Source organism: Pelodiscus sinensis, chromosome 7 (genome assembly GCF_052426305.1).
Source record: "Pelodiscus sinensis isolate ZL-2025 chromosome 7, ASM5242630v1, whole genome shotgun sequence".
NCBI classification, from domain to species: domain Eukaryota; kingdom Metazoa; phylum Chordata; order Testudines; family Trionychidae; genus Pelodiscus; species Pelodiscus sinensis.
This window is the reverse complement of record NC_143058.1, coordinates 37,579,075-37,605,383: the sequence shown is the minus strand read 5'-3', so window position 1 is coordinate 37,605,383 and position 26,309 is coordinate 37,579,075. Positions and strand designations below refer to the sequence as shown.

At 37.5% G+C, this 26,309-nt stretch overlaps 1 protein-coding gene and 1 long non-coding RNA gene across 4 annotated transcripts in view; one reads left to right on the top strand and one right to left on the bottom strand.

The window, feature by feature from the left end:
• FIGN (fidgetin, microtubule severing factor) overlaps window positions 1-26,309 on the top strand; it is a 118,065-nt gene that overhangs the window by 19,736 nt on the left and 72,020 nt on the right. The gene's annotated exons all lie outside the window — the stretch shown is intronic.
• On the bottom strand, window positions 1,963-13,095 carry LOC142830180 (uncharacterized). 2 transcript variants are annotated; one of them, XR_012905192.2, is made up of 3 exons: window positions 12,956-13,095; window positions 9,920-10,097; window positions 1,963-2,195 (listed from the first exon to the last, which is right to left on the bottom strand). It is a non-coding gene; the product is annotated as an uncharacterized LOC142830180 (long non-coding RNA). The 2 variants fall into 2 exon arrangements; XR_016350041.1 differs by lacking the exon at window positions 1,963-2,195 and adding an exon at window positions 6,206-6,305.

Here is a 26,309-nt window from a genome sequence, read left to right as displayed (position 1 = left end):
GGAGAAAGTGAATAAGGAAAAGTTATTTACTTGTTCCCATAATATAAGAACAAGGGGCCACCAAATGAAACTAATGGGCAGCAGGTTTAAAACAAATAAAAGGACGATCTTCTTCACACAGCGCATAGTCAATCTGTGGAACTCCTTGCCTGAGGAGGTTGTGAAGGCTAGGACTAGAACAAGGTTTAAAAGAGAACTAGATAAATGTACGGAGGTTACGTCCATAAATGGCTATTAGTCAGTATGGGTAAGGAATGGTGTTCCTAGCCTTCTGTTTGTCAGAGGGTGGAGATGGATGGCAGGAGAGAGATCGCTTGATCATTACCTATTCGATTCTCTCCCTCTGGGACACCTGGCATTGGCCACTGTCGGCAGAAAGGGTACTGGGCATGGCCATTCTTATGTTCTTAGGTTGATTGTAAATGTAACCAATTACAGTATTCGACCATCTTAATCTACTCAGCATTTAGGGAACCTTCAGGTTCTGGGAATGATCATGGTTGGATTCCCAAGTATATGTGAACTTACAGGACTGGAAGAACTTAAGTTCAAACACGCTGAAAAGAATGAGTGTCAGCACAAAGCTTTGGAGTACACCATTGGCTTGTCTTCTCCTCATGCTTATTCTGTCTATGTGCATTTGGAAATGTTTGTTGCGGAGGAGAATGTCAGTGATGTTGACTATCCATGCTGGGAGTGAGCTTGACAATTTGACTAAAAGCTCTGTGTGGTAGACTGTGTCATATGCTGACGTTAAGTCTAGAAATACAGCTCCCGTCTTCAGAAAACTGTTTTTGATTAATGTTGTCAAAGTTAGCACCTGAATTCAGTTGCTCTGACCTCATCAAAAGTCTGCTTGCTCAATTTTGAATCAACCATGTTGATTCTCAGATGAATCTCATGAACATCCTGCAAATACGTTATTTCTGGTAAGAATGAAAAAAAATTAAACAGTACGTGAGAGAATCCTTACACATGAATTTTCATTGGAAGATATTAAGTCTTTAAAAATTCAACATATGCTCAACTTCTCAAATATTGTCACTAGATGGGCATTGTAGTATTACGGCTTTGGTCTGCATTTGGAAAAGGTGTGAGTGCTGTCTTTTTGAAACAGGAATGTTGCTTCTTTCAAAAGAAGGCTGAGAAGTTCTCCTGCCCATCCCCCACTCCACCCCTCCCCGCACGCATGCACACACAGAAATTCAGCAGCTTATATTTATCTTAAAGCTATTTTAATAGAAATAGCAAGTTTATAAATCATCTAAGCAATTACCTGAACATTGTGGGAGTGTGGCTCAGCTTAGGCTTCAGCCCCAGATGTTTCCAGACTTCAATAATGGCCCTGCCCAGATATTTACAGCTTAATTTTGTTCATGTGCACTAGTCCATAAATGGTTCCTTTTCCATTTCCAGTTGGACAACTGAGCCACTTATAAAAGAGTGATTTAAACATGAATGATGGTAAGATGTGAATAGCGACAATTTATCTTTGGAAATTTTACAATCTATTTCTAATATTTAAAATGTACTCTAGATCATGAATAGGGCATGACTGAGTAACACATAAATGCCCCTTTTAAAATGTGTGTTTTCTTTATATCAAATCAGTTTTTGCTTAGCTGTACTATAGTCTGGAAGGAAAGAGATATTTTTGTGTGTGCACTATAGCACCTATCACTAGTTTATTGAAAGCCAATGTGCTAACCCCTCCCCCATCCCACCCTACATTACTTGAAGCTAAACAAATTGAAAATAATGATTGGTAACCATCTGCTGTGCTCAAATTCCACGTACAGCAGTTAACTCCATTTTACAAAACAACTCCAATCTAGTGAATTACAGTGCAGTTCTTATGTGCCAGCAGATAGCAACAAGCAGTTTAGAGTTCCTCTGGACAAAGCAGCACATGTAGCTAGCTTTTCATTATGCACATTCATTTGGAAGGGTGCAAGGCGGGAAGAACACTTTATACAACTCAAAAAAATGCATTTGGATACAAGTCAAGCCATCGCCTAATTGTTTTATTTGATTTGAAAAGGAGTCCATCCATACAACTGTGTGGAAAGGAGGATCATAGAAGCATGTACACTTCAGTTTGGATCTCTGTTTCCATAGCTGTATGGTACTGTAACGACTCGTGGCTGGTTTATTCTAAATCCATTCACATGTCTTCTAGGCTGCCCAATGAATACCTAAAGCAAAAAATCAGATTGTGTAGAAAGCTGGAGAACAATAATTATTAATAGAGTTCCTATTGAAGAATTGACTCAACATTGAGGCAAGTGTATATTAAAGCTGTCTAAGTAAACCATTTCAGAATTCCAAGCAAGGGCTCTTCAAATAGTGACAGACTATGAAGTATTATGAAACCAGATACCTCGATTGTAATATTTAAATACTATTATTATATATGTTTTAAACTGACTTTCAATTATGTTATCTTAGGTTTTGACCGTATATAAAGGAAGTTGCTTAAAATGGGCAGTATATTGAGTTCAAAGGACCCATACAGTTAATAAATTCTCCCATGTCTACTGGATTTTTCATCAGGGAGACTTCCAATAAAAATGATCTATTTTAGAAATAATATTGTTTAGTAGGTTGAAATGTGGTGTAATAAAATTAGACCTTCAGTCTTCTAAAGTTACTACTTAGATGGCACCCTTGGGATGGTAAAATGGCTGTATAAGCAGATGAATCAGACAGTTTCACTGATGGATACATTTGTCAGTCTCTGTTACAGATATAATATATTCTTATATCTGTAATCCTGACACTGTTACATCCAAATGAAATCAACATGAGGTTGTCATCTTTAAGCAAATATGTTAAGTGTTGTCTTTTGTGCTTTGGATTTGAAAGAAAGGGGCCCAAGGGAGCCAGCATCATGCAAATGGAACAAATCCCATTTCTTCTGAGCTGTGCTGTTTTCCCCCTTCATGGCAGCTGGCTGTGTTATCTTTGTGTGTTTCTCTGAGTGCTGACAATTCTTTCAGTGATCTAAGTTAGGGCACATTAGAAAGTGGAAGCAGCTGTCTGTCGCTATACTGAGAGACGTGTTTGCTCTACTGCAAAGATGAAGGACCACGAATCCTTGACACACTCTTCCCCCTCCCCCCTTTACTTTCCAACATGATCAACATTCAGACGCACAGATTGTCTGCTTGGACAGTTTTTTGTTCTGACTGACAGCATCTGGCATAGACAAATTTAAAAATACATAGCATGCCATGCTTGGAATTAGAACGTCTCTTCTTTATTAATCTTCTCATTTAAACCGTTCATTTACATTTCAGGAACGGTTACAGCGTGATATGGTTGAAATGTTTATTTTAAATGAATAACCTCTTAATGAAATACCTTGAATGAGCACCTAACCGCTAGTGTTCATTAAAAATTACACCTGATTAGCGTGGCCTCGGAACTAGAAGGAAGGTTAGGATTTCCCCATTGTCTTAATCCACATTTCAATAAAATGTTGAGCCTTTTTTTTTTTTTTATTCCTCCACAAAGCTAAATAAAAGCGATGCTTTCGCTTACAACCCCTGTCATTTAGAACACAACTATGGCATGAAGCGTTAGCCTTCAGAATACCATTTGTCTAATTTAATCTGCTTTTGCTGGAAGAATATATTTCAAGCAAACACCTATATGTATCATTTTACTCTAGTGTGCTGAGGAGTTTATGATTTAGGGACAAGATATTTTATGGATTGGTGCAATCTAAGATCAGATTTTTCTGACAGAGAACACCTTTATTTGTATATACTACTTTAATAATAAAACATAGATTGTGTAGTACTGTGTTATTTTACAATCTCTCTCTTTGCATTCTCCTTTCCACAATCTAGGTTTGGAAAGCAGGCATGCTTGTCTAGCATTTATGTAAAAATAAATTGGCCATACCAATCAGAATATGGACTTTGAGTCCAACGGAAAAAAAAAATCTCCTTCTGCCTGGCATGTTAGACCCTTTTATAGTACTGTGATTTGCAGCTTTAACTACTTATAACACTACAAGAAAGAGAAGATACCCCCTTCCCAGTATTTCAATAAAATAGAGGACTATTCAAGTGCTTGTCAGTAAATATGTAAAACAAGCATGCTGATTTATTTGGTTGGGGGGAGATATTGCCGCAGAAAGACTCAATTAACAATTGTAAGCAGGAGAGGACTTGTATTCCTTCAGTATCTTTAGGAGAGGTCATTTGCTTTAGGATAAATTCTGACAAATTTCAGATCCAAACACTGAGATTGAAATAAAAATGACAAAAGATTTTCAGTGACACATCAAACACATTTTGCATTTGTGGGGATAAGGAACCTAAAACACTTTACACTTACTGTCTGCGAAGGGAAAATCATTTTTGTATTTTTCTCAATAGCAAGTTGTTTAAAAATTAATTTGTTTGTGGAACAACAATTATGGAGAAACAATCATTTTAATTCTAAGTGTTAAAATGTCAATTGTGTCCTTTTAAATTAAAAATCCCAGTATAGTGTTTTTTTTGGTTGCTTTTCTTTCTTAATAGGTCAGTTTGTTGCTGAGTTTTTGACAAACATCTTATTCGTGTTTATGTGTAATTATAAACTTGAAAGCAGATTTTATTTTAAATCTAGTATTAGTTTTTTACACAAATTGCTCCATTTATGTGATAAACTTCCATTTTTAATGACTAGTTATAAAGGATAGTGGAGATATGCATCTGTAAGCAAACTGGGAATAGGTTAGAGCACACAATTCCCTGGTGTAAAAGGCAAGGTTTAGCAGTAATGCTTTTAATCTGGACTTGTAGAGGATTCAGGAGCATCCATAGATCTGCTCCAGTAATTACCATACCCCAAGTGGCACTGGATGAGACATTTGCCTAAAAACTTGATGTCTTCATTACACTGTTTACATTTTAATTAGAAACATGAAAATTACTGATTCATACAGACAACTATAGTTTAAGTGGGTTTTCGTCTACCACACAATAAATAAAAAAAAACCAAAACAAAACAAAAGCAACCCACAGTTGGCATAAACAGTTTACTAGGAATCATTCATGGGAATAAAGTGTTGGCATTATAAATTACTTGAAATACATTTTTTATTTTAGCAGAAGTAGAATTTGCATTACTTGAGAATGGCATCTTAAGTTGGCAGTCATTTATGCATGATTCAATGCACATATATGTGAATCATACACATTCTGTAGTCTGCAAAATTCATCTGTGTGCAGACAGAAGAATGTTGCATTATGAATATTTTGCTGAAGCTGAAAATGTAATGTTAGAAAAATAAAACAGTTTTACCTATTTCAGTACATTCTAAATAAATACACATGTGTATGTTGTGAGTGATATTCACATACATACTCTCTCTCACACACATGTATATGTATATAATTTCCCTTCTGACTTTTTCATGTACCTGTCAGCACCAGTGCCCTAAAACAACTCCCACTAGGAGTGATTTGGACTGAAGCAGTGGTGCCTGTCAGTGTCCATTCCTGAGTCAGCAGCATGTCCATTGCTTGAATCGTGCGACAGTCACTCATCTAGTTTTCCCCTCCCTAGGGGGCAACCGTCCTCCTCATCACTGAGGAGAATGACCCTTCTGTCTGGCATGCTCAAGATCCTGAATCTCACCACATCGGTGTGTGAGTTCAAATCCCTACTCCTAAAGGCAGAGCTGGGATTCCAGTTAATGACTCAGAGATACAGAGGGTCATGCACTGGTGATCTGGAGTACTGAGCCATAGCACCAGCTTAGTTGTACTTTTTAAAATCCCCCCCCCCCCCAACTGATTCTTTCTGTCTCTCTTAGCCCCACTGTCTATTACAATAAAATGGACACTATACAAAATAGCACTTAATCATCTAATTGCACTTTAAAATATTTCAAATTTAATTTAGGATTCTGTTATCATGATCCGAGTTAATAAATTATTAAGAAATTTATTTGCTGGCAGGGAAGATTTCTATTCTAGAGTTTTCTTTACTTCATATTGAATTAGTTTTCAGAGACTGCTTTGGGTTCCTTATGCAAATAATAAACTGAACATCGGTTGTTTGAGTGGAACTCTAAACCTTAATTTTTGTAATGAAAGACTCATGATTATGTTTTTATTTTAACTATAAAATATTATTTTTTTCACTCTTAATTATAATGTAAGTTCCCTTTCATTTTAGTTGTGGGAAGGAATTCCTTAAAACTTACAAGAATTGCACTTATACAAGCATCTTGCTTTCTTGTTGTGTATATGTTGCAGTTCACCTCAGGTTTTTTGATAGTTGTGGATATAAACCAGAATAAGCTATAATAATAAGAATATGCACATTTAATACATATATTTTTTACATTTAACAAGTACATTTAGTTTTTCTCTTTTTGCTCTTTCATCTTTTAAAGAGTTTACTTAGCCTATGGTTCAAAAAGATCTTGATGCTCATTTCAGTTCTGTACTCTGCTCTTAACAACACACATCCCAAATTGCCAGTGCAATTTAGTTAGTGTAGTGCCTTCTTCATAAATGTGCTCATTTGGTTTTGAATTGCTTCTTTTGGCCATTATTCTTATTAGGTCCAGGCATTTCCTACATGTGGCTAAACAGAACAGTCTATATATGTGAAGGCAGAAACATACTGCTGACTTGTACACACTGCAAAATTCTAATAGTTTTGTACTGCCTGGTAAATTCAGTATGCTTTTTGCATTGTGGCCCGAATCAGTTGTGTGGTGAGGGAAGCTGGCTGCCTGCCAGGCATTGACTGTGAAATCCTGGGTACCTGAGAGCTTATCAGTTCTTTTGCTTTGTAAAAGAAAAAGTGATGAAAATGTTGGTAAACTGCCATGAAGGTTTAAGGCTGCTGGAATAAGGAGCCGTGTAATCAGATTGGAAAATGGAGCTTGAGATTCTCTGCATGGAGAGCAGCCGTCTGTGGACCTACTGAGATGCTGTGCAAATGCCCGAGCTGACCACTTTGTTAGCAAATCAGCTTGTTTGCTGCAGCAGCAGGGTGGATAAGACTAGCCCTTGTGATGGTATGTAACACTAGAAATATCTCTTGCTTTGCACAATTTAATCAGCTTGCAATTAGCTCACTCTACATTAACCTACTTGATATTTTTTCCTCTTTTTGTTAAGACTGTGCACTTTAAACAATTAACTATAGAAAGTAATCTTTCAAGCAAATCAAAGGAATCCTTTAATTTTATCGCCCTGCTGAAAAAGTATCAGCTGGTCAACTGGTCTTCATCAGCTTCTTGAAATTCTCTGGCTCACTGTAGCGTAGAGAGGTGCTTTAACCCGATCCCATTTAGAATAATGTCAGGATTTTGTATTTTGCCTATAAAATAAAGCTACATCATAAAACTGAAATTGGAATTGTTCTAATGAAAAATGTTGGGAGTGTCCTTACTTGTATAGACAGCTTTTATGTTACTATTTATTTAGGCATTTCCATATACTGCCTCTCGGAAGGCTTTGATGACACAGCTACTTGTACCGATAATTCCACTACTTCACCTTTAGTGAACTTGATTCACTAAGGTTTGAAAGAACAAGGCTATCATTGCTGATCTTGTGCATTGCTTGTTAATCCTGTAAATTTCAGATAATGGGGAAAAATAGCAAAGTGGCCCTAATTTATTTTTAGATCAGCGGATAATTTAGCTGCTGCTACTTACATGTGAAGTTTGACTAAGAAAAATTTAACTTATCCAAGTAAAGAATGAAGTTTAGCAGGATTGCCTTGCTGCTGTTTGGATTATTTTACCCATTTCAAAAGTTTCCCTTTGAAAGAGTTATTTTTATTAGAGGAATGAGTCACTCAATAGTCAGCTGATATAGCATGTGATTATTTATTCTAAGGTAATATAGAGTACTGTTCATGATCTCTCTAAACAGATGTATACACAGATATTAAATACCAATCATTGCTTCTTTTTGATTTCTTATGAGAAGTTTGAAATAATTGCTTGAGTTGCCATGTTATTTCTAAAGTTAACTCATTCAGCAGTTTTGCTGATATGAATGAGAGCAATCAAAGTAGTGACAAAATGCTATCGATCATGAATAATAATGCCTTTCATGAATCCTATTCATGTTGTCACTACTATCTGAATGTAAGTGTTATGGACGATTAAGGCTCTAATGATTAATACAATCTGAAACTTAACTCAAATATTTTATCAAAAAGACATTGCAAGTTCTAATCAAGTACATTACAAAAATAAAAAAAGACCTTTCATTAAATTCTATCAGATCATATCTTTTAACGAAATTTATAAATATGTGATCTGCTTTTATTACAAGATTCTTGTGAAGAAAATGTTGACTGGCTGTGATTAAGCCATGTTTTCACATTTTTGAAAAATGTTTTGATTTTAAATTAAAAAACTAAAGCTTTTCTTCATATTACATTTATCTATTTTTTAGATTAGGTTTGTTACATTGTTTTAATGTGTATAAAATGCTGGATTTAGATGCATGATTATTTTTGTTGTTTCTCCAAATATAAGTAAAGAAAAATAGTGTGGATAGATCTTACGCTGCAAAGATCTGCTCTATATTCTTTTAGAGGACAAACTCCATTAGATATGCACTTACTGTACATTGGCTTGTAAATCTTACAATTTAATGGTAATTCAGTGAGCAGTTATTGCTTCTGTGGCCTTTTTTCTTTCTTTTTTGTCCCATCTCACTTTGTGAAATAGGGTTACCCTTTACAAGTGTCTAATCCATAGATTCATCTTTTGTACTCTGTAGTTGTTCCTAGTGCATTATTCTAAGTGAAAAGAAAAATAGGAAATCAAAGCTACAGGAGGGGCACTGGGGGAAAGACTGAATATGTGGAATACAGGCATATAGCAACAGAAAGACATTTTAGCATCAGTCTAGCAAATTAAAATTTTGTTGTAAAGGTACATTTTCTTTAACTTAACATTTTACTCTGTATTTGAATTCCTAGAAAGCAGAAATAGCGTTCTTATGATATAAATCTTTTTGCCTTGTTTACATAGTTAGTACTTTATATCTTTTTTTATATAAAATACTTTTTCGCAGAAACAATATACGCATTCGTAAAGAAATTATAAAAAGAATCTCCTTTAGAAGATAATGAGTTCTCTTCAGGAACTGCAGGTTACATAGAACACAAATGAGCTCTAAGTGGAGGGATTTAAAGTCCTACTACAGCATTTAATTTCTTGAGGAAAGGAGTTCAGTTCAAGGTTAGCCTGTTATTGTGGCACAGGCTACTACTTCTCTCATTTCTGTTCTTCTGCCAGCAGTACTGCACAAAAGGCAGTCATTTTTATTTAATACATAGGGAGGTATTAATCACTGCAGTATTTTCTTGCAAAAATTTATCTATCAAATTCATTGTTTCACTATTCATGACAATAATAGGTGTTTAATTACTCAATAGGAGCAGTTTATAGATTCCATTTTTCCTGTATGTTGGACAAATGATATTGATTTTGTACTTTGATGCAGCATGAAACTGTATTAAATACAATTAGAATTCTAAAGCTGGTAACGTACATTCGTGATGGTAACTGAATTGTTGTCTTAGAGAAACTAGAAATCTTTTCTAGACAAGAAGGATAAATTTAACTAAATTTCAAAACTCCAGGAAAAGAGGGATTAAATTTGGATGTTTCTTTATTAAACAAATGGTTGGCTGATTTTTGTGCTAATTTTTAGCTGTACATGAGAGAGAGAGTTCACATAAGTAGAAGGTCTATTATGAAATAAATGGTCATTTACTGATAGTCGTCAATGGTGCAATACCAGATTCCCTATGCCATTTTATCATTGTGACTCCATTCCAGTGTCTTGAAATCCAACTGGTGAACATCGCTTTATATAAGAAAATTAAAATTGATATTGTACCTCAAGCTTGACTCTGGACTGCAGAAACTTACGGGAATAAGGAGGACATCAACCTCGGTTCCTTTTCTTCCTTTTTAGCTTCAAAGGTTGAATAGAAATCATGTGACATGGCTGGGGCCATTAGCCCACCATCACGCCTGGTATATAATTATAGACAATACTTGATTCTGGATAGACTTGTTTCCCATTCTTCAGGGCATGTAGTTCTATCTGCAGTGATATACAAAGTTGGACCATCAGCAAAATAAATGTGTGGAAGCCTTCCATTGTTGCTTAGCATGAAAATTAATTCTGCTTTTAATTTCTGTCACTTTCAGAATACTTTGGGCATGGTCTAATATGTTTTCAAACAAAACAAAACAAAACCCACCAGACTTTAAAAAATGAGCTAAAAGTTAGTTCATGTCATTATTAAATTATGTTTTGTTAAAATATAGAGGATTGAGAGGTATCAATATTGCATGTGGCCTTTAGAAACCAAATCTTGATTACCTTTCAATAATTTTTCTTCCCCACTTAAGCCTAAATTTCAAAATTCAATTAATGTTTACTTCTGTGTAAATATATTACTAGTTTCTATTGTTCATATGCCCTTTAACACAGTTTGAATATTATTTGAAAATACAGATTAGTTTTGCTATCCAAAATTATTTTGTATACAATTATTTTTTTCTGTTTGTACTATTGCTTCATTCTTCTGAGAGGGATATGTGTTTTTGTTTTTGCTAAAGGTAAATGCAGTTATTAAATTTATTTAAAGGTGTATATAATTTTTAAATGTATGTATTTGGAAAAATACTTTTACATTACACATGAATAATAATTTATAGAACTTATTCACATATGCTGTTTGCACGTGTTTAGGGAAGGCACTTGGTGTAAAGAAAGTTTTATAGTTTTATCACCTAAATAAAAAGGATATAATATATTTAAAGATGTTTCTTGTGAAGGAAATATTTCATACTTTAAAAAATGTTTTGTTCTTCTTTTGCATTTAAAAGACTAATATATTTGCTCTTTTTTCTACTATTGATCATTTATGTGTAATATAAGCAGCTAACATGTTCTTTTAAAAATTGTATTGTTCAATAATAAATATTGGAGATGTGATGCAAAACCATTGAGCTCACCTATTCTGTAAGGTAGCAGTTCAGAAAGCTATTTACGCATATATCTAACTTGAAAGGCTTTAATGGGGCTACTCATGTCCTTAAAGTTAAATACATGCTTAAGTGCTTTGATGCATCAGGCCTTAAACCAAATGGACTTCCGTGTGTTTCCTTTTAGACACATTATTCAGAATACATATGGGTTAAAATTATGTATGTATAGGTGGATAATTCCATTATTAGTAGTATTAGATGATGTGTTATAGGTGTTCTTAATTTTAGGAAAATCAAAAATTTCAGTCCCTCAAACCACTGCACATCAGACATTAATATTAAAACGCCATCATAGGTTACACATTTGTATATGGAATGCAGCCACAATGATCAGAATAGTATAGAACACTGAATAAATTTGGATAGCATGTTTTCAGATTCTTGAAATGAATTTTTATTGTTTTGTTTTACAGTCGCATTTACAAGGCTCAGTTAAAATGACTGTCCCATTGTGCTAAGCATTGTAAAAACACATAATGAGAGACTGGTCTTGCTACAAATAGGTTGCGCTCTAAATAACCAAGACAGACACAGGTTAGTTAGGAGGAAAAAGAAATAAGAAGTGAAGTGACTTGTGCAAGGTTACCCAGCATATTAGTAGCAGAGGTAGGAGCAGTGCTCAATTTTCCTTATTCCTAGTGTACTGCCAATTCTCTAGACAATAGTGTCTTCCCAATTATTAAAATTATCAGTGTCATTAATAGATGAGGGGACTGAGTTTCTTTTTGGTTAACAAGGAATATTGAAATTTGACTCAGTATATATGATTCCTTTGGCGACGTCTAGACTACATGCCTCTGTTGGCAGAGGCATGTAGATTAGGCTACCAGGCATGGGAAAATGAAGCGGCGATTTAAATAATCGCCGCTTCATTTAAATTTACATGGCTGCCGCGCTGAGCCGATCAGCTGTTTGTCCGCTCAGCGCGGTAGTCTGGACGCGCAGGTGCCGACATCAAATGCATTTGTCGACCACCCAGGTATGCCTCCTATGCTCTCCAGCTAGAGTAAAGAATGCAGTACAGGCAGTCCCCGGGTTACGTACAAGATAGGGACTGTAGGTTTGTTCTTAAGTTGAATTTGTATGTAAGTCGGAACTGGTACATATTGTAGGGGATATTCTAGCCAAACATTTCTCCAGAGCTCAGTTTTATTCTCCCGCACCTCACTTCCCTCAGTCCTTTATTCTCAAGCTGAGGTGTCTGCTGAGAAAAGCTGCTCCGCGTCTCCTTGGTTTGCTGCGGGGGGGACGCTAGCTTCGCGTCTCCCTGGTCTGCTGGGGGGAAGCAGCTAGTGCGGGGTTGCCTCACCCCGTTTGTAAGTAGGGATCCGATGTAAGTCGGATCCATGTAACCTGGGGACTGCCTGTAAACTATGCACTTTCCCCTTGCTCCCTGATGAAGAGAAACAGCAGCAATGCAGCCCCTCTCCTCCTTCCCTAAAGGGTGCCTGGGGAGAGGGATGCTCAGGGCTGGGGGTATTCCCGGATGGGGGAGGGGAAGGGCATGCCCCAACCACACCCTTACACCTTTCTGGTGATTCTGTATGGTTTTATGAGAAGCAATGCCATTCCAGGCACATCCAAACCCTTACGTTGCTTTAAATTATGATAAGAGGAAGCTGTATAACATTTAGGAGGAGTTTTTAGACTGACAAACATATTGAAAATTAATTACAATGGCATTGTAATTAATTTTCTATATGGCCATTGCATTTTTACTTGGTTTTACTTTATTATCTTTGGTGTTTGGTTCAGTCTGCATAAAGTCAGCAGTGGAGGAACATTTTGATTGTTCCTTAAGAACTAGTGTTTTAATTACTTTAGACAGGGCATTTTGAAACCTGTGTCTTGCTTATGACAGTTCACTTTAGAAGTTACATTGCTTCATTTCAGTAACTTTATTACCATTTGGCTCAGAGATTGCTATTTCGCCTTGGCCACAGATTTCATCAGTTGCTCGGTTCACCTTTGTCCACACTATACTTGTGAAATGACCTGCTCCTTTAGTGCTTGTCAATAGTAAATTGCTGCATCCTCGGTGTCCATGCTGAAACACAATAAAGAATATGACTCATTATTAAATTACTGAATTTTACACTTATTTTTTAAAAAATTAAGACTTTTCACATTCAAGTTTAATTACCATTTAATACTAGTAATTAAAGCACTAGCCAGGGTCGACTATTTGAAGCACAAGAGTTTGAACTGCCATCTGATTAATAGGCTTGATGATATAAGTCCAGCAGAAAAGAGTGTTGTCAAGGTCACTGCTTTAATAGCGGTGAAAAGTGCAGTTTTTGCTGTAATTCTCTCTTAACAATTGGATCAAAATAATAATTTTTCAGATGTTCGTTTCTGGCATCTCTGGTGTGACATCAGGTGAATTATTTGAATTTGATGACATCAGTCAAATAGTTTTTGTGGGATTTTTCAGGAGACCAAAAGCTGTGACTTGGCTGAGCTCTTCAAAATTGCACCTTCACATATTTTTTTTTCTTGCTTCTTCTCCCAAGGAGCTTTTGGACAAAAGTCTGCAGAAAGCTAGAAAGTGCAGTACTCTCTTTCTCTCTTATCCCCTGCATAGCTATGAGTTCTAGGGATATAAGCAACTAGTCGACTACCTGATAAGCATATGTTTATCAGGTAGTCAAGTAGTGACTCACTAGTCACTCTCCCCCACCCCTTGCTTCATCTCTATCAGAGAGAGGCAGCAAGGGGGAGGGGAAGAGGAGCCTGTGCTAGGGGGATCCAGTTTATAAGCCAGGACTCTTTCCCCCCCCCCCCCCCCAGCTCCATCCTAGGGCACAGGGCCGGCAGAAGTGCAGTGGGTGGAGGGAGGGGGACTGGGAGTGAGCCAGGAATCAGCTGATTCCCAACTTGTTTCTATTCTCTCTCCCCTTTCCCCCCCCCCCCCCCGTGTGGCTCTGCTTTTTAAATGTGTGAAGAGCCCTGCTGCGGCTCTGCCTTTAAAATGTATTAACTCCTGGCCGTGGCTCTGCAGTTTTTCCTCTTATCAACTAATCACGTAGTCGATGGAAATTCCATCGACTACTTGATTATCTGATTACACGCAATTTAACATCCCTTGTGAGTTCTAGAATTGTGTGTGTGTGTATATATTAATTTATATTGCACTGCTATTTTGAATGCATTTCTCATATTATGCCTGGTACTGGAGGCTTTGGAAGACATGATTACTTAACAACTGCAGCATGTAACAATCTGAAAGTGCTACTATATTAAATGTTAGCACTTGTATGGGCCTGGATCCTATAACTGATAGGACACAAGTAGACAGCTGCATCTGCACAGAACTCTATGTGGGAACAGCAGTCTCTGTGTGTGTTCTCAGTTGAAGAATTGGAACGTGGTAGACATCAATCCCTGGGACAGCCTTTCAAGTAAATGTTATTCTCACTGTACACACAGGAACCACAGGGATTAAAACCAGTCCTGTCAAGAGTTGTACACGTGCTTAGCTCTAAACATGTCTTCGTATTACGCAAGTTAAGCATGTGCTTAAATCTTTCCAGGGTAAGTGCTGAAGTGTTTTTTCCAAGGGCATAGGAGAATTCTGTATCAGAACTGGAATTAAAACCCAAGGGCTATTGGCACTGGACCCTGTGCTCAATCCTCTACATGTGTAGCTAGATAATTTCTCAATGATGTCAGTGGTTTTAATAAATAAAACCCAATTTACAATGTGGTTTGCTATGAAAAAAACCTCTTGTAATAGTGAAAATAAGTGGAAAATCCTTAAATGTCACCGGTGGAGTGGACATAATTTAGAGTGTGAACTATTTGCTTTGAGTTGGCTTGAACCATATATGGATGTGAGGTTCAGATCCCATGCAGACTTTATTAATAATTTTTGTTTATTTAATTAATTTATAGTAGCACCTACAGGACTAACAGAAATTGGGCACTGCACAAACATGTACTAAGAGAGAGTACTTGCCTGAAGAATTTATAATCTAAATTTGCAAGACGGACAAAGGAAGAGATGGGAGGGAATAGATGTCAAGCTTTTATTGCAAGCTTTTATTTTACTGTAATCTGTAAAATTGACCAGTTGTCTTTCCCGTATCTTAAAAGCTTGACACCCGCATACACAGTAGGGATATGAACGGGTAACTTGTTAACTGTTAAACATTACCTTTAGTGGGTGATGCTTACCAGGTAGCAGTTAACCAGCACCCTGGGAGCACCTCCACTGGACCCACCATGCTGTGGGCCGGGGTGAGAGCCAGGGCAGGAGTGGGAAGTGCCCTGTAATTGAAGCAGTCCCCCGTGTGGGATCCTGCTTAATCGGTTAACTGGTTAAACTTAAATAGGATTTTATATCCCTAATACACAGATGGTCTATGCCTTCCTTTGGCTTTATTCTGGGAAGAATGGCTTCCACTTTCCCATTGGATAGCAAGCAATTTTCTTGCAGAACCCTGGTTTTGAAAGGTTTTGGGGCACTCAGTACTTATGGGAAATTGAAGAGGGAGGATCATAGGTGCTTCTTATGGGTTTTCAATGGGGAGTTGTGGTTCATTAAATATGATTCTCCCCTCAAAACTACAGGAGTTGGTTTACTTCCAGTACCCTGTAGGGTTTGGTTGGTATTGCAAATGAAGCCTTGGTGGGTTTGGCACAGCTCTTGGGAGTGGTGTGATTTGTTCTCCTGTAGGTTTTGCAGCATTCTGTGTTAATTAGAAAATCACTGTGGGTGCATTTTAAATAAAAATACCAAACAGGAAATCAAAACTTCCACTCATTTTAGATACATATTTACTTTCTGTTTTTCTCTTGGGATTAAATCCGCCATTGATGACAAAAATGAGTATTTGCAGTAATACAATTTCACAGGCATTGAGACATAGTGTTAAAAGCATCTACACTCATTTCTCTCAGCTATGTTCATTTTAAAAACTGTTCTTAGAAGAGAACAGACTCTACCTGCTCTCTAAAATAAAGCTTGAATTGTCAAAGTATTTCACATTCTGACATATAAATACGCTAAGCTTATTTCCTTAACATTCCTACTGTGATGAAATAAGACTAATTGAACTCTGCTCTTCTGGGGTTCCAAAGAGCTGAACGTTTTCATTGATGTTAGACAATGGTGCTGAAGCCCTGAGGTGTGCTAAATAGGGAAATCATTGATTAAATTGTATAAATGACTCCAAAGCTGTGCTACATTTAAAACAAATCCAATCATTTTCATAATGTGATTAAAACTCAAAAGATAATGTGGGTGAGCTAATATCTTTTATTGCACAACATCTGTTGGTGGAAGGTACAGACTTTTGAGCTACACTGAGCTCTTCTTCTAGTCTGGGGAAGGAACCAAAATGCCTTAGCTAAACTTGTATTTAGCTACCTCATCTCTCTTAAATCGTGGGACCAGAATCACTACACTACAAACAACTAAGAAGCTTAGGAAAATATCAACATGTCGATCATTCAAATGTAAGTGTTCATAATCTTAAAACTACTTCCATCTGTAAACATCTTGGGGTTTTACAAAGGTGGGTAAATATTATTCCTATTTCCCAGAGAGATGAAGTGCTTTTTCTGTGAGGCATGGACCTAAAGACAGACAAATATGTTGGTTCTTGGATAGGTCACTTAGCTTCTCTGAGGGTACGTCTACACTTGCACCCTTGTTCAAACTAGGGATGCAAATGTAGGTGACCGAAATTGCTAATGAAGCAGGGATTTAAATATCCCATGCTTCATTAGCATGAGCTCGCCAGAGCGTTACTTCGTTCAACAGCTGTTTCGAAAGTGAAAGTGCTCGTTGGGACGCGTTAGTTTGAACCAAACCCTTTGGTTCGAACTAACGTTACTCCTAGTTCGAACTAGGGTTCAAGTGTAGATGTACCCTGAGTTTCATTTATCCTAGTGTTCAAAGGGAAATAATATTTTCTTACCTTTTAAAAAAGGTGTTGAGGCCTAACAAAATAATAGTTAAAGTGTAAAATAGTATTACTGCCAGTGAGTAGCAGATGGATGATGATAGTGATGACTTTGACTTGTTTTATCAGATTGCAGGCATACTTTAAACTTTTGTATAGTTGGTAAAGTCTTTTCAAAGTTCAGTTGAAGATCTCCCTGATCGTGACAGATGAACAGACTTAAAACAGAATGATCAGAAAGTGAGATTAAAACTGCTGTTTTCAGATTCCAGAGTTCCTACAGTTAGTTTGAAATCCTTAAAATAGCCCTGTTGTGCATGCATAAAAGATCTTTGAAAAATAACTCCCATGCCAATTCCCTGTTCTTTCAGAGATCTAAAAAATAAGCCATATTTGACCCAGATTGTTTTAGATGCCGAGTTAGGGATGCACAATACTTCTGAAAGTAATATATGTAGCCTGGGTATATTCCCTTCACCTCCTTTTCCCAACAACCATACCAGCAAACCACACTCAAAAGCAGTGGCTGAGATTTGATGAGATGTTTGGGAAAGTTCACTTATGGACATTCACAAATCATGACAAATGTCAGCACCTAAAATGGGGAGTTAAAAAACTGATACAGTACATCAATAGCAGGTACAGTGTCTCATACAATATTATGTTTAATACTGATGTATATGTTACTACAACTTTAGTTGTACAATATAGTGAAGTTTTAGAAGGTCAATGGAACAGACGTAAATGGAGACTATAGCATTTTAAAAATGGTGTGGAGAATCTAATCATATTTCAAGTGATGGAATAACACAAACACTCTCAAACTCAGTTACCTATTTGACTGGTCCATTTCATTGTACATGAATCACTTCGTACTTTAGAAAGTAAAAAATGTACCTAATAAACACACAAACATTGTTTGGGTCTATTAAGAGATGTCACAGTTTATTTAAGCAAAACTATTAAGTCATAACCTTTGTATCTTCCCTTTTACCCTGGTGTATGTCTAGGGCAAAGGTTCAAACCAATCCTTTTCGTGTACATAATCATGGACTGCAATTAATCACAATCTAGTTCTTTAAAAAGAAATAATACCAGCTGAACCATCACTAAAGTATAAAATCTGATACATTAGTAGTTCCAAACATGCCGTATAAAGTTTGTGTAGCATTTAACATCCCTTAAAGAACCTTACGAGTAACCTATGCATAATATGCAGTGTTCTTATAAGTCAGTCACAGAGTAAATTTTAACATGCATTGCATGTTTCGTCAGTTCTGATACTGTGAGAATATTTTATCACTGAATGCGTCTGCAGGTTTAAAGAAAGTCTTTCCATGATCCCATGGTTACTGATCATTAACATTACAAAATGGTGAAAGCTTAACATAAAGACCTAATAATAATAAAACCCTCACCACTTCTTTCAAGTATACGTAACACACTGTAGTTGTTGATGTGAAAACTTTGCCTGCCATGTTAAAAAGTGCCACACAAGACAAATAGCTGAAGTGACCTACATGATGATGTAATTTTGGTAAAATCTGGGCATATTCTGCATATTTCTGAGCACAGCGTTAGGAAAAGAATATTGGAAAAATGAAAAGTACAGGAGGGAGCAGCTAGGTTGGACTTTAGGGGCACAACTGTGGGTAAAGATTTGGAAAATTTAAGTTTGTGATGATTATGAAAAAGATTTTAGGTCCTGATCCAGAAGTACTGTGCACCCCAAAATCCCAGTTTGTAAAGACCACAGTTTTGGGCATGACACGGGAATGTACCAATACAAAATAAAGGTGTTTAATTTCTGAAGCCTATAGAGAATGTGTACATAATATGAAACTCTTCAATACAAACAAAGAAGGCATTAACTGAACGAACATTAAAACAGACTAGTCAGGCCAGTTCAGGGGAAACTTTTTTTAACAAAATGGACAACTGTTAGTAATTTATTAAAACAAAAAAAAAAGGGGGTGGGGGATGAAACCGTAGGATTCTACAGAAATTACTCTTAACCAATAGAATTTAATACTTTGCTGTAGCTTTGAAAAATCATTCTATAGATGTGGTAAAATCCTCAGTTAAATTCCATAGAATAGTTGAAAATGCCTTTTTTTAAAAGTTATGATTTTCAATAAATGCTGTACGATATTTTCCTTAAGGGATGGTGCACTACTGAAGACTGCAATTAGGAATATTTCAAATAGGAATAATTATACAAATGAAACCTGCCTAAGTATAAGTGCAAGAGCCATGGAATCATTCTGTGGGGGAAGTTTGTAGCAGTAACTAAATCTGAAAACTCATCCACCTCAAAAATTCTGACTAGGGATGTAAAATCCCATTTAATTAGTTAGCTGATTAAATGGGACTGGATGGGGGTGTGTGGAAGAGGAGGGGTGTTCCAGCCCATTGGGCTTGAGTAGCCACCAGGACCAGGCTGGAGTGGCTGCTGTGCCTTGGGCAGGGGCTGCTCCATCTCCATTGGGCAGTGGAGGCGGCTATGGAACGGGGGAAGGCGGACAGCTGCCGCTTCCAGCTCCACACAAGGGTGCCGACTCCCAGATTACAAACCTTTCCCCCCATGCATGCACTTCAACTCCCTGCCTTTCCCATGCATGCAAGGCGACTGACTCCCAGCCCACATGGGTTGGGAGAGAACAGCCCCACAGGGCTGCAGCAGCCCTCTGCCTAAATCAGGATGATGTCCTGAATCAGGGTCCGCTTGTGTGAGCCGACCTATATAATGTCTCTAGGTAAACACTACAAACCTCTTTCAGATGTGTCACAGGAGAATGAGGCACCATGTGAAGAAAGTTAAACCTGATGCTTTTTTGAAAGTGTTCAGCATTTTAAAGACAAGTCCACATTTAAAACTTGTAAAGAGAAGTAAAACATTATAAAGGCTACTTGTATATGTTACTAAATTGACCAAGAATATGTCTTAATACCATGTAGCTGTGGGTTACATTTTCTGTTACATGGCAGTGTCATTAAATCTTCAGAATTGGCTCCAAAATTAGGAGCCCCTTGACATTGCTTCCATGTTTGAATGAATTTTTTTTTTCTTGCAAATGGGTAATTAAAGTATTTAACCTCCCTTTCTGTTTGTTAGACAACTCTCTTATTTTTTTAACAATTAAAAAAAATGCTAAAGCCAATCAAGCCATTACTTTGATAAAAAGCTTGAAACAGTCTCGCCTAAATTCCACAAATAAAAAAAAAAGTTAAATAATCACGATCTCAGTCAACCTTATAGGGGATAATTATGTTGGTGCTTTGATATAGGGCAAAGGAAAACATAAAGTTAAGGCATGAAAGAGAGTATGCCTATTTTGAGAAAATACTGGGATAATTGGTAAAGATTTTTATTACCATGTTATTATACAAAGATATTGGTTTTCTGTCCAAATATGTTCTTTTGGCTTGTTTTGCTGGCATGAATCTGGGTGGAGTGGCTAAGAAACTGCATATTACTGAAGTTTTGATACCATCTCTAGATATTGTAGGATATATTTATAAAGGAGTATGTGTTCGTGATTTTTAACTTTGTGATCACTTTCAACCAATTCTGGAGTGCGTGATGCCATATATGCCGGGCATGTCTATTGTACACAATGGAATTGTACAATTTCTGATAGAATTCTGTCAGCATGTTACAGAAGCTGAAATAACACTTAAAATCAGTGGGCCAAATACCCAGCTCATATAGATAATGCAAGTATACTAATTTACATCAGCATGAGGTTCTGGGTCAGTAAAGCCAGTTCAAATCAGGAATTCAGATGAAGGTTGATGGAGTTGCTCTGGATTTAGTGTAACTGAGATCAGAACCTGTCCCTGTGAGTTACATGGTTAAGTTTTCTCCACAAGTACTTTGAAAACATACTACTCAGTGTCTGAGTGATGAAGAGAAGTAGAAGTTAAAGTATTCCTGGTGAGCACCCACCCTCTTTTTTTTTTTTATTGTAAGCTGAAGACTCCATTTTGGTTCTACACCCATCATATTGAGCAAGTCACTTTAGAGAGCCATGGTACTTTTGGAGTTTTGGAGCTTGATTTCAGAATCTCTTTATCTGCTTGTCACACAGATTTAGGGAGGTATGGATCTAGTGCTAACTCATGCATCTAGGCGCACACAGCATGTTTTCAAATATTCAGAAAATGACAAGCAAGGTGAGAGGGAAAATACTCTGCCTTAGGAACCGGAAAGGAAGTGGATGAAGAAGATGGGAAGAAAAATCTTTAGCTCCTCCTATCTCCAAGTTGTGAGGAGTGAAGGTAGAGGAAAGGTAAATATTGGGCAAAATTCTGTTTTGTTACACAGATTTTCCTAGTTGAATGGGATCCATTCTATTGAGTAAACTTCCAGAATCAAACAATCATAATGTCCTGGCATTGAGGTTGTGATCACATTGTCATATTGAATCAACATATGATGACGGTTGTGACATTGCAGTGTCACATTGCAAACAGGGCAAGTTAATATCTAGACATCACTTTTGGGGTTACTGTAGAGTTGTTCTGATTTGCAATTGGTATGCTTAATGCATTGTCTGTGCTCTGCTCTGTGTTAATCACCTATGTTAATTTATGAATAATGTTTTGAAAAATGTTAGTGTTTCTACTGTTTTTTGCAGGTTTTTTCTGTAAATTTAAGTAGCTCTTCATTCCTTCAATAGAGTGCTAGTGAATTTCCCCACACTTAAAAATGGAAAGTGTTTGTCTCAGATGAAATTGAGCTGTCTGAAGTGCTAAAGCAGAGCCTGTGAGCAGTAAATGAGTGAGTAAGTAACTAACTCTAAGATGTTTAGATTGTCTCACCCAAAGGAGAATGAAACAACTGAAGTGCCTCATTGAACTGCATTGGCATTTTTTCAGGTGTGCTGTGAATGGGTATTAATACAATCAGTTTCTTAAAGTAATTAGGAGATATTTCTGAGGAAAGCAGAGCTGCACAAAATGCATCGGCATTGAATTCATAGGGTTTTGTATGCATCTCTTTTTTTTTAAGGTGTTGCTTCAGATGAGTTCACAAATTTTGGATTCAAATGACTGCAAGAATTCACAACAAAATTCTGCCAGATCCACCTGGTTTCATCTGAAAGTTATATCTTGTCTCAGGTCGGCCATGTTTTGACCCTTGTGAAAGTTCTGCTCAACTCCCCAAACCTGGTGCTAGTTTGTATGCCAGCAGAGAGACAAAGTGTTTGCAGAACATGGGGTACAAGTAGGGAGTGAAGGGGGCAACTAGGGACAAGATTAAAGACAAGAGTGGAGTTGAGCATGGAAAGTAAGGAATTTAAATGTGGTGCTGAAGAACTATAGGAAGCCAAGGTGGAAGACAGCAACCAATTCCATATGCTTCAGAAGAAGGTGTAAGAATCTTACAGTGGGCAGATGTGGAATAACCTGCCCACTGGTGAGGCCAGACCAGAAGAGGTTATAGCAGTCAATGCCAGATCTCATCTATAAACTGTGGTCAAAATTTTGCAACAGTGAAAGCCCTTTGTTGTGTGATCTTCTCTGGAGATGTGAAGGTTTAACTGGTTGACTGGTAAGCTTCACCCTTAATGGTTGAATTTAATTGGTGGGGGCTGGAGCAGCTCCCCGCCTGCTGCGGGCAAAGGACTGCCACAGCCCCATGGGGGGGCCCGCCACAGATAGGGGCTGCCCCTGCCTGTGGCAGGAAGGGATTGAGTGGCTCCTCTTCACTCCCTTGTAACTGGATAAACAATGTTTAACCAGTTCACCAATTAAATCGGAGTTTACATCTTAATGCTAGGCAACTTCTCATGCTAGAACATCATTAAATACACACCCAACCTGATAAGAGTTTTCTTTTTTCAACTGTGGGCTACCATTGGAGCTGCCACTCATTAATCTCTGGGAATAAGATGAAAAGTCTGATACAGTGTTACTTTGTGCATAGAGTAATGCTTAGATTTGGGACTCTTTATGTAGGATTTTCATAGAATCATAGACCACTAGGACTGAAAGGGACCTCGAGAGGTCATTGAGTCCGGTCTCCTTTTGTTATAGGGAAAATGGGTAGTAGCAGAAGGATGAAATTCTGTAAAAGCTGATCCACCAGGACTTGGTTCACCCTATCTATATTGCTGCTCTTGCAAGGCTCTTGTAGTTATAGTGGACTCATCTGCTCTCAACAAATATGCATGATTCATTTAAATTGGTCTTTGCAAGTTTTACTCTTTTTTTTTTCTATGATAAAGATCATAGGTTTTACTTTATTATAGTTTGGTACTCAGTTAAGCTAGGCTGGGTCACCTTGTACCACTCTACATGTTCATTTCATTCCACTGCTAAAAGTTAATGCCATATTTTTTATCTTCCACTGACTGGATGTCAGATGACATAACATTAATAGAAGACAGGCACCTCTAATATAATTTTATGAATGGCCTTTTAAAAAAACCTGGGAATTAAAAATTACAGTAGACTGGCAGATAGTCATTAACCTGATATATGTGAACTGTTTTTCCTTTTCAGTGTCTTATTAATTACACGTCTCATTTTGTGTGAGATGAAGTGGGGTGTTTTTGTTTGTTTTCTATAAAAAGCACAAGTATCTTCATTAGCTTTAGTAAATTGCTTATTCTCTGTAATTTAAAAGGTTTTCCCTTTGAATATTACAACCAAGAATGGAAGAAGATACACAAAAAGTAAGAGTTGAAGACTTGTGTAGTAGCTGAAGCACAGGACTGGGAACTGGGAGATCTGGGCTTTTCTTTCCCGTTCTTCCACAGATCTTATGTGCATCCTCAAGTGACTCATATTATTTGTGTGCCTCCGTTTCCCTGTATATAAACTAGAGTATTTTTCTCCATCTTCACAGTGTGGGTGTAAGAACATAAGCCTAGGCTTGTCAGGTTGTCAAGTTGACTAATTGCATTCCCTACCCCACACACACACTTTTCGCCCGTTGCTGCCTCTATATCAGAAGCAGCAAGGGGGCAAGTAGGAGCCAGTGCTGGGGGAGCCAGCTTAAAATCCAGTTCCTCCAGCACTATCTCTGAGGTAGGGGGTGTGTGTGTGTGTGTGTGTGAGTGTGTGTGTGTGTGTGTGTGTGTGTGTGTGTGTGTGTGTGTGTGTGTGTGTGTGTGGATGATGGGGAGGCAGAGCAATACTGCAGCTCTGCCTTTTAAATGTAGTGAGAGCCCTGCTCATGCCGGGTCCTCCCCCCCCCCCCACTGTGGCTTTGCAGTTTAAATGTAGCAGATGCTGAGCTGCCTGCATGCCTGGCTCTTACTACATTTAAACTGCAGAGCTGCAGCAGTCCCTTAATGACTAATCATGTACTTTATACAAATTGTATCCAGTATATGATTAGTCATTTACTTGCTACTCAACAGCCTTACTATAAATACGCACATGCTTGTATATATTTAAATCTGTAGATATGGATATGAATTACTTACAAAGCTTTTTTGTGGTACTGTTCCTTTGTATAAAGTGAGTGGTTGTGTATTCAAATGCATAGGCCTAGGATGTCGACTAATATAGTAAAAAATAACTTATTCATCAGTCCATAGCAATACTAAGTATGGATAAATGGGTTTATCTAACCTAAAAATGACCTGGCACTTCCTACCTCTGAGACTAATCCATTTTGTAGGTCCCAAAAGGTCTGGTTAAGTGTCCTACCCAGTGCTTTTTTTTTTGTGACGATACTGTCCGGTACCGGCACCTCCAGTCAGAGCTTACCTGGAAAGAATGGAGCGTACCAGCACCACTGTAATGAAAATGTCTGACAGTTGGTGTTTCTTAAAGGGGCTGTGTCTCTTAAAAGGGCAATGCCCCACCGCCTTTTTTTTTTTTCCTCAACAACTTTTCCTCTAGAGCACTGGCACTTTTTATTTTATTTTTTTTAACAAAAAAAAGCACTGATCCTACCCTATCTGTCCTTCCAAAATTCCATAAAGAAATGCTACAGTTTCCTGATAGATGAGTGAGCTGCACTTGGTGAAAACTGGAGGTTTGTGTTGCTGCCTGCAATGTCCCACAAAATGACACAGACTTTCTGGAAAAGGAGATCTATCAGAAGATGGGGGAGAAAGAGAGTTCTTCAGCCATGCTTTCCAAAAGCCCAGTGTGGTTATCTTAGGGGTGGGAGGATTTTGAGCCTTGTGGGGGACTCTGAGAAGCTTTTCATGAAATCTTTTCTACTTTTGGATGCTCATCTGAAGCAAACTTGTGAACACTTTGAAGTCTGCTTATTTCTAATGGTTACTAGGACTAATTCTTCTATTAAAATAATGTGTAACAGAAGTAGGAGGCAGAAGGAGACCACCCAGGAAATTGTGATAGTCTGTAATGATCAGTTAAAATCATTTGGTCAGTGAAGCTGTATGGAGGATAGGAACATGTATTCATGTTATGGATATCTGAATCTGGACGTGTGAGAAGAATGTAGGATGCTTGCAGTTGTCTCTCCATGAGACGTTGATCTATTGCATATACCCAGTATGTTGTTGGGAAGAATTCAGCTGGTTTAAGTTTTTATGCTTCTCTTTTGCCATTCTCAAGCACAGATCTGCATTTGTTCTGCACCTATGATAGCAGATCCACCAAAAAGATGGATTTAGGAGTCCTTCATGTCTTTATAATTTATTTTCTGAAATAGGTGACTCTTGAGCCAGCTTTATGAACCTTTACTGGAATAACTGATGCTCTTGAGCTTCTTAGGTAGCCAAGTACTTTCCTTTATTGAACGTGACTTTTATTTTAATGTTGCTTTAGCTCATTCAAATATGTAAATACAAAACATGTCACAGTAGGACCATGTGAATTTGGGTCACTCCCAAGGGGGATCAAAAGCAGTGAATGGATTATGTAATGCTGTGTAAACTATTTTTTTATGTTACTTAACTGTTTCAGAACATCATGTGTGAGAGAACACACCAAAATTGAAGTTGCCTCTACAGAAGTTGGCAGTAAATTTTGATTGAGTGTATCGAATTGTTGGGCTTCAAGTGTTTTAGAATGTTCCAAATTCCCCTGCCTTAATCAATACTGTAAATACATGCTGCACTTTCTCAAAATACATTTTTTTATATCTTTGCAATATGGGCCTTGCAGTTTCTACATTCATCTGAAGAAGTGGTTTGTGCCCATGAAAGCTCATGATAGCATCTACATGTTTTGCTGGTTTTTACAGTGCTGCTAGACCAGGGGTGGGCAATAAATTTTGGTGGGGGGCCAATCCAAGATTTTGGTAAGTGGTCAAGGGCCACACTTTTCTGTGGAGGGTGTGCGGGGTCAAGGTTGGGTGCAGAAGGGTGCACGGGGTAAGGGACTGTGGTGCAGGAGAGAGTGTGGGGTCTGAGAGA